This window comes from Artibeus jamaicensis, unplaced genomic scaffold (genome assembly GCF_021234435.1).
Source record: "Artibeus jamaicensis isolate MK-2021 breed Jamaican fruit bat unplaced genomic scaffold, CSHL_Jam_final contig_3126, whole genome shotgun sequence".
Taxonomy (NCBI): domain Eukaryota; kingdom Metazoa; phylum Chordata; class Mammalia; order Chiroptera; family Phyllostomidae; genus Artibeus; species Artibeus jamaicensis.
Genome location: NW_026521723.1, coordinates 4,415,739 through 4,431,630, shown reverse-complemented (window position 1 = coordinate 4,431,630; position 15,892 = coordinate 4,415,739).

The window sequence follows — 15,892 nt, the reverse complement described above, 5'->3', positions numbered from 1 at the left end:
CACACCCTACTACTCTGGAAAAAGTGATATTGAAACCAACAGTCAGTTACGGCAGGTGCCCCTTTGGCCGTGTAATATACAATAGAAAGAGCAATAGCATTCTCTTTCTTTTCAATAGATTAGTATGTTTTCAAACAGTTAAAAATCAATTAACACTTGATCAGTAACTTCCCTTTTGCAAATTCAAAGGAGAATTTGAGCACATGAATCTATTTAAAAAGGCATTCTTTATGTTTTACTTCAGCCTTCCAAATCAAGTTTCTATGTTCAGTCTTAAGCTTTTCACATTGAAGTACCCACTCTGCTGGACCCTTTGTACCAACAACAACACACTTAGACAGCTTGCAAGCAGAAGTATATTTTTAAAGACAAATTGAAAATAATTTAATTGGATATTCTATTTGTTTGATTTGGCTTGATTTGATTTTTTCACTCGACTTGGCAATTTAGCATAATCTCTGGCATGATCCACTTATCATGACTCTTGACATATCATAGGAACGGTAAAATATCTCCAGGAGCAGAAAACTGTGTCAGAAGATATGAGAAACCTGAAGCAGAGAGAGGTTGTGTAACTTGTTCAAAATTGTAGTTAGTAATTTTTGTAGCCAGGGTTTCAACTCAGGCAAACTGAATTTAGAGTCCTAAGCAATGTTGCTAGGTAAAATTGGAATAATACATACTGACAATGAAGCCCCTTCTTTGTGCCAGTATTATGTCTGTGGAATGAAGACATTCTGTACAAAGTGTTGTAATGGGACTCAAGCCAGAGAAGCTCATTTTGAGAGACACTATTTATCACCCCAGGCTAAGAGATAGCTGAATGATTCTGCCAAATTTCAGTGATTTAATTTATAATTGGGGAGTGTAAGTATGTCCCATGCAATACTGGGGATATATTTATATGAAATAAATTATTTATTGCTTTTCATTATTAATCTGAAATTAAAATTTAATTAGATGCATTACGTTTCATCTGGCAACTCGGTGCTGTTTTATATATTCTCCTTTAATCCAAATATACAAAATTTAGGAGAACTGGTAATCTGTTCAAGTAGCTATAGGCAACCAACTTGGATTGAAACACCACTTATTTCATTTCAGAGTCTGTGATGGGGGCGATGATGGGTTTAGATTGTCCTATAAGGTGGACAAGGGGTACAGAAGAGAAAGGGAGTGAGTCCCAGAACAGAAGACAATGACATTAGCATTTTGATAAGAGCTCTGGTCCTGCACTCGCAGCTTTCTCCTTTCTTAAATCAACATCAGTCTTTATCTATTCCAGAAGTTTGGGTAAATGGAATAAAAATGGACAAGTGCTTCTATTCTTATGAATTCACAAATAGCATCCCAATATTCTTGAAGTAAAATTTAGAGAGAAACTAATGTGAAAATAATAACACTCTGAAAATAATCTGATAAATGGAAAAATAATGATTTTCAGGAAAATCTGAGATAAATAGGCACTCAACCCATAACTCTATTTCCTTGTATGAGCACACACACAAAAAGTGTGCTTCTTCATTTGGTAGCATGGTACTATTTTCTTTATATTAATAGCACTTATTGGTATTCAAATAATTTCACATTTATGTTTATACTTTTCATCTTCCACTTATCAGTATCATAATTCCTAAATTAAGAAAATTGTACTTGAGCATCAATAAAAAAGCTAAAAATATAGAATTCCTAAATTAGATTATAAACTTCTGTAGATTTACAAAACATCTAAAAACCCTTGATAATAATAATACACTCCCAATTTTGACTCATTTCAAATGTATTTCTATTATTTACCACAAACTAGTTCAAATAGTTAACAGAGAGCACTGGAGGTAAAGAAAAACCTTAACCAGAGCCTCATGAGATAGCCTTTCTTTTTGCATAATGAACCCACAGCACATACACTGTGAGGTGTTCATTTGTTTGTTTTTTACTGACTGGAGACAATGTTTTATATCCATCACTCTCTGACCCAGCACCATTCATAAAAAATGTCCTACCTTCATCTGATATCGATTCTGGGTTGATGCAGGAAATTCTATGCCATTAATTAATACAGTACAACATCACAAAGAAACATATCTAATCATATAATTTGAGTAGAATATATACCAAAGTACTATTATCTAAAATGGATTCTTACTAATAAATAAATATTTATTGATAGATTTCAAAAAAACTAGCATTTGCTTCTGATACCATATGCTTAGTGTTCATATATTAAAAAAACTACAAAATAAGTTGGGTTTTTGTTTTTGCTTTCTTTTTGTGTTGTTTTTTGTTTTAAAGTACAAGACATGACTTATCAGCAAGTTGAGGAAGCCATTTAGAATGCAAAATACCCACGTGCATTGCCATAATATATTTAAATATTATTTTATGCTTTTTATTTACCTTTCAAGGTTTTATTTATTTATTTTTAGAGAGAGAGGAAAGGGAGAAGGAGAGGGGGAAACATCAATGTGAGAGGGAAACATCAGTCAGTTTCCTCTCACACTCACCTGGACCACAGCCCAGGCATGTGCCCTGACTGGGAATTGAATCAGAAACCTTTCAGTTTGTGGAATGACGCCCAACCCACTGAGCCACACTAGTCAGGACATATGCTTTTCTAAACACGCAGATTGGAGTCCAAAACCTTTGAAACCTGTTGTACTATTTTTACCTGGCAAAAAATAAAAGAGTTCTCTTGCATAAATGGCCCCTTATAATCTTATCTAAAAGGGAATTTCAAGCTTATTAAAAATCAGAGCTATTGCTATTTTTCATAATTAGATGTCAATTTTATTGCGATTTTAGTTTACTATTGTCAGAGAAGATAGTTTTGAACACGATATGTGTATCCCAACTGTGGCTGTCTCAGTCTCAAATGCTTTTAAGATCCTTTTAAATGTGATCAGCATCTCCCCTCATGCTAATATCTCATCCATTTCTGAAGCTGCATAATTTCTACATTTTGTCACTATTTAGGAACTGCCATCAAGCTATATTTCAGCCCAGGCTTCCTCCTCCTCTCTCTCTAGTCTTTCAGTATAACTTCCTAATAACAGGCCTCTCTTTTTCAATCTCTCTCTCTCTCCCCCTCATATTTATTACATACGAATGTCCAAAGTACTACATAGTGGCTTATGTCATTTGATTGTTCCAAAAGATTCGTAAGGTAAAAGAGAATGATGGAAAGAACTCCAATTGATGCTACAGTATGCATGTAAGCACATGGACAGATGTTATCAGGTATAATCCTTACAATATATCTTTGAAGAAAAATATAATTTCTATATGATAATCATAAATTATTTTACTGAGGCCCAGAGTGGTAAATCAAGTTGAGCAGATACTCTCTGCACCTTTTCACAGACGCACCACCTGCAATGCCTGAATGGACGTCACTTGCACAAGTCACAGGAGAAAAGGAGTTGAATCAGGACCTGAATTCTAGCTTAGTTCTTTCCCCCTCCCCCACTGGCTGAAGGGTTTGCTCATTTACTGCTTGCCCCCTTTTAAAGAAACGGCATGAAAGTTAGGCAGCGTGACTCTGTCCTGGGCATTTCCTTTTAATGCAGTAGCTTCCAACAGTGCTTCCATTTCATATTTGAACTTCTACCAGCTTATAAAATGAGAATGATATGTATGTTTTCCTAATCCGACAGTAATAACAACAATATAATAATGGATTTTCTGGATTGTTTGTTTTCTACTTTTTTATTTGTTTGTTTTATTTTGATTAATGCAGAAGGCCAAATAACAGAGCTTTGGGTGTTTGAGCTACTTCTGTGAAAACAACAAAAATTGATTTATACCATCATTATCTCCAAAGTGCCAAGCTTTGAGATTATAAATTATTTCATTCTTGGCAGTATTCAATTTCTAATTGAGTCTGAAGTGGATGAGATTGTCAGAGTCTAAGATCTGAATCACACACTGCTCTGATGAGCAGAGTAAAAAGCACACAAAATAAATGATCTGACTAAGAAATTCACATTTATGATTGATTATTGATTTCTTGAAGGGTTTTCTACAAGTAGAAAAGTTTCTGTCTTAAACCATATTCCAGGCACAATCTGAACATTTTTATGTGCAACCTTTGACGTTGTAGCGTTAATACTTAAAGACTTATTTAGGAAGAGGACATTCATACCTGGTGACCTTTCCTCACTTTACATGCTTTCCTTGTTGCATTTGACACTGTTGACACCAATTCTTTTAATTCTCTCTTTTCCAGGTTTCTGAGACTATTTTTCTGGTACATCAAGTTGCTTTTTTGACAAGTTCTCCTTAATTAGATCTACTTTCTTTTACCATTTGACCCTGGGTTATATAAAATCTGGTACTTGTTCCTCTATTCATTTTACTTTGTTGTATTTTCACACTCTCAGAAAATTAACTTCCTTCTTTGGCAGTTTTCTCACAATTTTTCTCTGAATTATTCCTGGTAGCAACAGTGAATTAATGCAGATTCCTTCCATCCTGTGTTTTACCTTTAAAATGTTACTTATTTTCTATTTTATAATACCTCAATGCACGTGTGCATGACAATTTGGAGGGGGAAACTGAAAAAAATTTTAGACATTTTTCCATACCTCCGAATATGCTCTCAAAATCTGTCTCATTAAATCCATGACTTTAGGCATACCCTGGCCTCTCAGAATTACCCGAGCTTGGAATTATTGAAAGCTAAAAAACTTGATATAAACTTGAGAAATCACAAGAGTTAAACAATCTTAGTGAATGATGCTCTGTAAACCACACAGAATTTACATCCCCAGAGACAGCGAAACTGAAGATAAGGAGGATCTATTAGATTATCACTGCTGTTTTGATTTCAGGAAAAAAAAAACTCTGAGCCTTACAATTTAAAAGTCTTCTCAGCCCTGGCCCAGTAACTCGGTTGGAACACAGGCCTGTACACTGAAAGGAGAGGAAACTGGTAGATGCGCCTCCCGCATCGATGCTTCCCTGTCTCTGTCTCTCTGTCCTTCTCTCTCCTCCTCCCTCTCTAGCACCAATAATAAAAGATCCTTGAGGAAGTATTCAAAACAGTTGAAATCTTCTAGACTGACAGTCTTGCAGATTCAGAAACTGGTTTACGATTTGTTCTGACCATTAATCTTTGTTTTTTTCCTTCTGTTTTCACAGGCTCACCCCTTATCAAATAGCTGATTATTTACACAACATGGGTCTCAGTTTGGGAGTCCATCTGTATCGCTGCCTCCTTAAATAAAATTCAACAATTTAACTGAACTATTTTTTCCTAGGACGACATCACTGAGTCAGTGAGATATGAAGCAATGTACCAGTTTCATTTCTGGATACAATTCCGCATCAAGATGATGATGCTCCAGACATTCCAGCCTACCCATACTTTGGAAGAATCAGCTAATAGCCTCTCTGTCCCAACCTTCGATCCCACTTCCTTGTCTCCCTTAGAACAGGCAGGGACAGACTTTCGTACCATATAGGCAGGGTCCACGGTCCTTGTCAACAGAAAGCACTTACTGAAGACAGGCTGTCCTCCCTCATCACCCCTAGAATACTGCCGGGATGGAAGTCTCTGAGGGGGGAATGAGACAAGTCAGTAAACCAAGACAAGTGAAATAGGGAAACCGAGGTAGAGTCGGACAGCCCAAACAGTTTGCAGCCATCTAATACATCACAAAGTCCTTTCTTCCCTAACAAAGGACACTTAAGAGTAAATAATTTATACCCTACTCAGGGAAATAGATAGCAGAAATCCAATTCTGCCATTTGAGCCAACCACACCCAAGGATGGATGAAATTGAGAGAATAAATTTTATTTTGGTGCATCAGCAAAAAGCTGATGAATATTCTAATGAGACCCTTCCCTAAGACCTCCCCTAAACTTGCAGGATTTAAAACCCTCAAGTTAAAAGACCCAGGTCACACTCTCCCTCTTAGGAGCACACCCAAATCTTTCTTCCCTCTCAGGCATACATTCCCTAAACTCTAAGGATCCCCAAAGGGACTTGCAATCAGGGAAGCCACGGGCAGTGGCAGGTCGCTCTAGGATATCCCCCTAAATCTGTCTTCAAGACCCTTTTTCTCTGACTTTCCAATGAGCCAAGGTAGCTCCCCCAGGCTCTCTCCTCTTGTTTCCTCTATGCTAAGCCCTTCCTCATTTCACTGTCTTCAGCTTTACTAATCGTACTGTCAGAAATCCAGCACTGAAGAAAAAGTACCACCTGTGAAGCTTGGCCTTACACTATCTTTGTCTCTATCCCTGACCTGTGTCCCAATCCCAGGCTGTTTAGTCAGGATTTTACTCAGCAATTCTGGCAAACACCTGGCACTCAAGATGCTTCAAGCCAAATACATAACCTTCTCTTTCAGACTTATTCCTCTGTCTCTAAAAATGCTATCGTGATGTCCTCAGTGACACAAGATTAAAATTTCAGTATCACTTTCAATTCTTAATATATTATATCTTGCCACGTATAATGGTAACCCTCATTTTGGTGCAATATTCCAGGGGAAAAATCTTTCATTTTATTTTTTAATTCACTTATTTATTTATTAATTGTTAGATACTTGTTTTTTTGTATTATGAAGGAATTTTAGCATTTATTTTTTAATATAATATGGTACAAGAAATTTTATGTAACAAATAATTACAAAACACAAGAACCATACAAAGTACAAGAAATTTTATGTACTGATAACAAAATAGTACTACCCATGTGTAATGTGCATCTTTATTTTTCCCTCAAAAATGTGAGCAAAAAGTATACATGGCAAAATACAGTAATTTGCATATATAATAATTAAATCTTAATATGTTCCACTGCTCTGCCTTAGTTCCTCTTAGCCTGGCATCTTCTGAAATATACATGAAGACTTTTAATCCTTTGGGGATTCAGGGGCTGTTTTGATTGTCAGAAGCCCATGTAGCCCTCCCCAGAGGATGTAGGGGGTGCACGCATTTTTAAAGGGGGTTCAGACTCTCCACCCCAATAAAATGGCTTATCAGCTGGTTTCCTTTCCTCCAACACTTCCTGAAAGTTGCTAGCAGATTTATCTTCCTCACATTCTTTATCAAGGACATTAGCCAACTCAAAAATTTTTATAGCACTCAAGCACAAAAAGTATAAAATGGAGGAGTTGGATGATGTTTTAATAAGTATTAAGGGTTTATATGGTCCAGCCACTTTCTACATATTATTGTAGTAAACCTACATAGTAAACCTACATAATATTAATCTTCTTTTTATTAGGAGGAAATGGAGAGTTATACATATTTAAGAGAGCTGAGATTCACATCCAAGTCTCTTGCTTCAAAGCGTATAATTTTTCTTTTATTCAAAGTTGCCATTATTCCATTTTCTCTAAAATCCAGACACATTACTTAGTCTTGCATAAATAGTTTCCACAAAGTGTTTTCCAACTCTGTCTCCCACAAGACTCGCTCTTTACAGTCTTTGTTCCAACTGGAGTTACCTTGTTACATTCCTCAAAACATGCCACGCACATCGATCTTCATATGTCACTTCCTCACCTAAAAAAAAAAAAACAAAGAAAAAACAAAGGCCTTTGTTCTTTCTATCCAATTCCTTGTGATCTTCCAAGGTCCATTTCTGATTTCCTCCTCCATAACTTCCCTTGTGAATATGCAGTTGCTACTTTTACTCACACACTTTATTGTCCCTTCCCTTTAGTATTTTGTCTGTAATCATTTTGCACGGTTATTAGTTCATGCTGTATGTATCAAAGCACAGGCAGTTGTGGGAGCCACATAATTTAATTTACAAACAGCAGAGGCTGTTTATATTTGTTGAATAAATGATTGTGTGTATATGCAGGCGACCCATTTTCCTGGCATACAATACAGCCACAATTGTTTAATCTTTATTTTCTCTAAGCTGATCCCTTTGTGAATTCTTTATGAAGTGGAATAACAAAGACTGTTGATTTTTCCTTTAAAATGTTATTAAAGCATTCACTTTAACCACAGTGGAAATATATATTGAACCCTGAAGGGAGTCCTTCATTTAAAATGGTGGAAAGGGAAATTAACTCAACTCTGTGGCTCTCAAATAAGACATTAGACTTTCCTTCTGTCAATACTTATGTTCCTCAATTGGAATGAGATACTCTTCTGGCTTGTCTTAAAAAAAAACAATAGAAATAGAGCCTGTTGACTCTTGAAAATCTCCTAAATCACACATTTAGTGTTAAGCGATTTGGATATTTATATGGAATGTTAAGAACAATGCCCAATATGCTCATAAGCTCACCATCTGCAGGATCCTAAATAGGATATTCCCATTCACTGATCTCTGTGTGGCTCGAAGCCAAGGAATATGTGCAGTGCTTTTTCAGAAAAGCAGGAAAAAATAAGTTTCTGAGAAAACACATAGAAAATTGAAGACAGGAACTAATATGAAAAGATTACTTTTTTCTTCTAATTTAAATACTATACAATTTGTTCTGTCTCGATATGGAACAGAACTGGCACCCTAAAGAGATCTGAAAAATAAATGTTTACATTTTCTTATTTAGTTCTGTATGTGTACCATCTTTTTCAGTAGGAAGAACAAAAAGGAAATTCATTCATTTTCTCTCTTTTTGGGTTTAGCATTATTTCTTTTCTTTTCTTTTTCATTGCTTAAGCTACTACAGTTGTTCCCAATTTCCCTCCCTTCCCACCTTCACTCTGTCCCACGCTCTCCCCTCCTTAAGTCAATCCCCATAACATCATCCTTATCCATGGGTCACGCATAAATGTTCTTTGGCCAATCCTTTCACCATCCTTCATCCAGCACCCTGCCTCATTCCTTCTTTTAGATGCTTATTGAGTTACTAATGTAGGCTATACTCTCTTCCTCTCATACTTATTCAGCATTTATTCTGGAGCAAGACACAGGGTCTCTCTCCCCAAATAGCATGCACATCTAGAAATCACCAAAAGCTATAAACTTACTTCTTTTCAGTGAACACTAGAATACACATTTATTTCAGATATGCTCGATTCTATACACTAAAATGTTTCTTTTCTAGGCAAAGTATAACATACACACACAACACACACATATATCTCACTCTGTTGATTTCAGAGAGGAAATGCATCCATGGAATCATCAATTGGCTCAGGAAATCATGTAATACCAGCACCTACCAAGTTCTTTTTACAGTATCACCTAGACTCCATCCTCTTTCGGTAAAGGTACAGTCACCACCTTGCCCATTTTTCAAAATTTTTCTTAAAGTCTGGCTCTTGGGTCACCCGATACTCTTCATCTTGCCATTTATATCCTTAAGACCATTAATCACAGTTATTTTAAGGTCCCTAATGAAAAACCACAATAGCTGTCTCTATTATGGTTCTGTTTCTATTTAGTCTGCTTGTTTTCTTTTATGTTGACCATTTAAGTCCTGATATAGCTGATGAATTTTTTTTGAGTGTCAATTCCATACATGAAAAACTGAGGTGATGTTTTGAAGCGTTAGAAGATGTTCTGTTCCTCCAGATTTAATTTTCTCTTGTTTCTGAAATTTAATTTGAGTTTGAGTGTTGATTTCCTGAGGGCTAGTTTAATTTTGATGTACTGAAAATACACGTTTCCTCGTGTAAATAGGGAAAAATTGTTTCTTTTTACACAGTCGGGTTTTCTTTCTTCATTGAGGGATGAAAAGTGTATGGACTTGGTCTTCTGTTTGCTGAAAAATACTGGGAAATGCAGCTTTAAGTGATATGTTCTGCTGAAATCACTCCACCTCTCCTACCTTCCATTATTATTTGACTCTTTATTTTTTTATATAAATTTGTGGTTCTGTTATGTTGTTACTTCTTATGTAAGTTTCCTCCTATTGTTTGTGGAAGTAGATGGGATAAAAACAGTAAATAAATAAACATAGCTATGTGGGTATTGAAAAGTGCTTTGGAAGAATTTCAAAATCATACCACCAAGTAATTTTAATTTTGTTTTTATTGGTGGTATTCATATCTGTTGTTGTTTCATTTGGTTAATATTTCTTCTCATAATTTTGTGATAACATCTGCACTATTTAAAGAACTGCCCCTTTCCCACATGCGTGGTTTTGATGGGTATATTAGTTTCCTAGGGGTGCCATAATGAAATACCACAAACTCAGTGGCTTAACACAATGAACTTTTTTTTAAATCACAATGCAGGACACCAAAAGTCCAAAAGTAATGGTTTGCCAGAGTTGGTTTCTTCCTGGAGGGTCAGAAGGAAAATCTATTCCATGTTTTTTGTCCTAGCGTCTAGTGGTTGCTGGCAATCCTTGGCTTGGAAATGCATCACTCCAATCTCTGTCTTCATCATCACATGGTGTCCTTCCTGTACATCTTCACACGGTCTTCCCTTTGTGTGTGCCTGTCTTTGTGCCTCTTCTCACAAGGACACCAGTCACATTAGAAGTCACATGCCAATATGACCTCATTCTAATTAATTCCATCAACAATGACCCTATTTCAAAATAAAATCATATTCTGAGGTTTCAGGAAGACATACATTTTTAAGAGACACTATTTAACTCAGTGCAGTGGGATAACCAACCATATCTAGCCTTCTGCTTACAGACTCCTCAGGATTTTATGTATATAAACTAGTAGAAAGGACTTCTCTCTTTTCTCCTGGATCATCAGAGAAAGACAATGTAAACCTTTTTCAGGAACATTTTTAAAGAAAGAGGCTAATGTAAAGAAAAAAACAGAATTAAAAAGTGAGAGAAAGGCATAATATGAGAGAAGGTGTGGAAGATAGAGAAAGATCTGGAATTCTGGAATTTTGAAAACTCCAAGCAGAAACAAATGAATCTTTTACTTGTTTATCTATATGATTTTCTGCAGCTAGAAATTATTGTTAATTTTATTTTAATACAGAATATTTTCAATATAACCAAGCACATTTCACCATACTCTATGGCAATTTTTAATATTAAAAAGAGAGCAAACAAGAGACAGTGGAATGTGCATGAATGAAAAAATATATTCAATATGCTTATTATTTTGTAATACAAACACTATAAATTACAACTGATGCAATTTTAATCACTGGGTCTGCTTCCACTTTTTTATTCTTCAAATAATCTAAATGTGTACCAATGATGGAATAGTTACATAAATTAATGTATTTGCATTCTGAATCTTATGCTGTTATCAAAATTATGGGGCAGATCTACATGTATTCACATGGGAAGGTCTATTGTTGTCTCAAAAATAAGTCATGAAACAAGATGTACATTTTCACACCATCTTATGAAAACCATGCACCCACGCATGTGCACCCACACACCCTTAGGAATGTATACTGGAAGGACATAGGAAGGCAGGCAGGTAGGTAGGTATAAATAGAGCTGTTAACAATAGTTACAGCAAGAAAACTTGGGATGGAGAATTTGCAGCAAGGGTAAAAGAAGATTTCTAATTTTGTCCTAGGTCTCTACTCTCCCGCTGCATTTTTATACATAGTCATATAGTTGCCACTTGCTTTATTAAAACCAAACAGGTTGATAACACAAAATGAATAACACTTTTGTGTTATCAAACAAGTCGATAACACTTTTACCAGAGTTTCTTAACTTCTTTGATAGGTTGTAGGTTGTGTTTTCCTTCATTTCCACGTGTCCCTGTCATTGTAGAGACAGTTGCTCTTGGAAGTCATGCTTGTATATCATGCACTTCAGTGTCTGCAGAGAACAAAGAGGTGTCAGAAGTAAGAAGTGCTGAGCTGAGCCTGAGGTAGTAAAGAGAATGTGTTCTCTTTCTACAGTAGGTAGGTGCTCCTCAGCCGGGGGTTGTTGCTGCCATAGGATCATTATGGCCCAGCATTGTAAAATCTGTATACATACTTTTTGATGCACATCTGTCAGTCTGTCTGTGAAATAAATTCATAATAGTTGTATTTCTGGGTCAAAGTAAATGAACATTTTAGATTCTGATTGATATAACAGGACAGAAGAAGTCAATCACTATTACTATCTCAGTGTTACTAAATGTTAAAACCTTTTCGCTGATATTTAGGTGAAGCATAAATCTGATTAGATCTTGGTGAGGGCTCTCTAAATATAACGTGGCACTTTTATTTAATAAAAATTTTGCCTTGTTTATGTTCTCCTTAAGTGCAAACTTGAGCTGCTTAGTGTCAAAAAATAATGGAGAATGGCATCTGCTAGTTCCTACTGTCCCCGCGCACATCAAAGGTGGTATAGCTGTCCTCTTTCACTTACAATGAAGGCAACAATAAACGGGACTGATCCTCATAACAACAAATCAGATGCCTCGAGGAGAGCCAAGTGGAACAGAAGCAAGGCCCTGTGCCAAAAATCCGAAGAGGCGGAAAGTGTCTTGGGATGTGCACCAGCTGCAAAAGAAAGAAATGGGAGAAGCCTCAAATGGTTAAAAGGAAACAGGCTGCCAAGGGGAGACTTGCATGTTGCAGGATGTGTTGCTACAAAGAATTTCTCTAGCTCTTTGTTGTTAAGTTCCTTAATACTGTGCATATCAATTTTCTTTTTTACTGAATTTCACTGCATAAGGGACAGGTTCTGGTAGACAGATATTGATTTCACCTGTTCTGCTGATGCTGCACCATCTCATCTCGCCTGTGACATCCCCGTGAAAATACCATTGAAGGGTCAATGAGCTATGAAATGGTTACTTTTATCCTTCAAAATAATATTTCACTGATGTCCATGCTTGGAAATTCATACAGTATTTCAAGGACATAGATTTATTATGAAACATAATCTTTGCTCTTGGGGGAGACACATGCTATTATTAAAGAAAGTTTTCATTGAAAGGGCAAATACAAACAGAGATTAATGACTTCATCAATTTAAAATCTATATAATAAGGGGCAAATTACATTACTTCTATTAGAGATTCTATATTCAATAAAATGAACACCAGTATGTTGTGACCTTTACTGACTATAATCAGTGAATAAATCCAGAATAGTCATAACAATAGCTTTTATTTGTGAAGTTCCTGCAGTTCGAAAAACATTTTCACATAGCCTAACTTGCGATTTATAACTATTAGCAACCTTGTGAGTCTTGCAAAATAGGTGTTAAATTTGATTCACCAGTGTGACCTAAGCCCCTTTGGTAAAGGTCAGAGTATAAAATTCAATAAGCAATTTTGAGATTCCAAAGCTGGGAGGTTAAGTTTATTACCCAAGGTCATATAAGTTAGTAATGGAGCAAACCCTACACTTCTGCAGAACTCAAGGGCAGAACGGCTGAAGTCGACTTGCCTTGATCTTCTCTCCCCAGAGAGAAGGTGTGTTCTTTGCAGTGAGGCTTCTCCGCTGCTCACTCTGTCACTAATGGGCATTGTAAGTTCAGGGCCACTCTCCACTATAAGACTTTTCCTGATACTGAACTACTCGTTATACTTACTGCCATTTGGCATTAGCTGTGCTATTTTGGCTCCACTGATGGAATATTATTTTGAAGCTGTAAAGGATAAAGTGCACATGGAAGGGTGTAATAGGGACCAAACACAGGTGAAGTGAGAGAATAAGAGAAAGGGTGTCGGCTTTTAGTGAGCTCACAGCTCTACAGCCAGGAAAATTTGGTGTGGCGACAAGAGCACAAGGCTGTCCTTCAGTCTGGGTTTGAAATCCGGTTTTTCCATTTCTTGCTGTGTGTAATATGATCAAAATACTTCTTAGCTACTTTGAGCCTTGGAATCTGCAGTAATAAAATATGGTAATAACAGTGTCATAGGGTAATTTTGAAAAGCTAAAATAATGTATAGAATATGATTGTACTTCATAGGTGCTTAATAAACTATAGCTGTAATTAATAAAGTATAAAATCAACTTACTAAATTAACTTAGATACCATGTGATATCTAGAATACATTCTAATTAATACGTAGTTTTTCAGAACTTTGGGGGAAGAATGAATGAGTACTCATACTTAGGAAGTGTTCATGGAAGTCAAATCATAATATAGTAATCTTACTTCCTTTTTAAAGAGTGACGCCACATCAGGGGTCAGCAAACGAAAGCCTACAGGTTAATCTGGTCTGCGACTCAGCGTTGTATGGCCTGAGAACCACGAAGGTTTTTTACATTTTTAAATGGTTGGAAAATTTTACACAGGGACGAGAACTAAGGGGGGGGAGGAAATGGGAGGGAGGTGGGGAGCAAGGGGCAGGGGAGGCTGGGATGGGAAAATAGAAATTACTTGAAATTAAGAAAAAAAAAGAATCTCTGCTCAATAGGAAAGAGAAAAAACATTTAAAAGATAAAATATGTGTTGCATAAGTAACTTAATGAATTTTTTATATTTTTATTGATTTAAAAAATATTTTATAACCTGTGAAAATTATATGAAATCCAATATAATTGAATTTTCATAAATTTGGAATCCATAATTATAATCTAAATATCAGTGTCCATAAATAACGTTTTATTGGAACACAGCCGCACTTACTCATTTGCATTATGTCTAAGGCAGTTTTCTCATTAGATGACAGAGTTGACTGGTTGCAACAGAGCTTGTATGATGTGCACAGCTAAAGTATTTATTATCAGTTTCTTTACAGAATTTGTAGTCCCTGTACTAGAATATTAAGTCAGAGAAACACCTCAAATACATTGTATTTGTATTTCAGGAGTGTTTAACAAAGCTACTTATGACAAAGGCAGCTAACTCTGGAACAAATACAAGTGTGTTCTCTCTGTATTCTGACATATCTCTGAGAGGTGCCTGCCCACTAGTATTACATTTCTCAGACTTCTTTCTTCTAGGTATGGCCATGTGACAAACTTTTGCCAGTGAAATGTCAGTGAAAATAATTTGCAAGAGAGTTTTTTTAAGAAGCAGGAGTTCCTCCTCCTATGCATTTTACCCAGCAGGCCCATGGGGGATGGAGGAGCCACAAAATATAGGGAACCCAGGTTTCTGGGCTGCATGTGGAAGGGAACCACCTGCCTACCAGAAACACCTGTTTGAAACTTTTGAGGGAAAAATAAAGTTGTATTGCATTATCACTGAAACTTGAGGAGTTTGTTTATTAGTATATCTCTAATTAACTCACTCTTAAGTTGTCTTTCTAAAAAGGACAAAGCAGTGTATATGAATAATAATTTAAGGACACTGGACATCTGCCACAGAATCTCAGCTCAACAGATCTCCGTCCTATTCTGCTCCTGGGCAGACTGCCTTCTATGGATGATACCAATGGGACTGCCCTGCCCACAGGCTTCTGGTTGGGCAATGCCAGTCAGAGATGCAAGCATGGGAGGTTAGGATTGTTATTCCTCAAGTCTTTCTACTTGAGGCTAAGGTTTTAGTGAGCCTAGTTCCTCCACCATTTTTCCTGGTGAAAATTCCTGCAGGCACCTCTCTTTTAAAACTCCAGTTATGGCTCTCTACCTGTCCTAGCAATCACTCCTTTGCATTTTCAAGCCCACTGGCAGTAATGGCTTCCTGTGATAGCAAGCCTTGAGGTGCTAACTACTCCTTATCATTCCTTTTCATCCTGCCCAGGCTTTATTAAACTTTCAGTTACCACAATTGCATACTCCATCTCATTCTTGCCTGAACTCTGATGCATCACCTCCTAGTCACAAAGTAGTCCAAAGTAGCACCACATATTCTGCCACATCGTTAGAGAGGCAAGAGCAGACAGTGCCTATTGGGTATTTAAAAAATGTCTTCCATATATGGTTTCACTTCTACCTTTCCCTCACTGGCTTCATAGTATACGTGGTACACAGTAAGTACTCAGTATTTACTGCCTCATTAATAAAGAGCTAATCCTGCTGTTGCTCAGGACAAATGTTCTAGAATCATCTTTACTCACTTTCTCTTCAACCCTACAGCCAGTATGTCAGCAAATCCTTTTAGCTCTGCTTTCAATATATATCTAGAACCAATCAGTTCTCACCTTCTC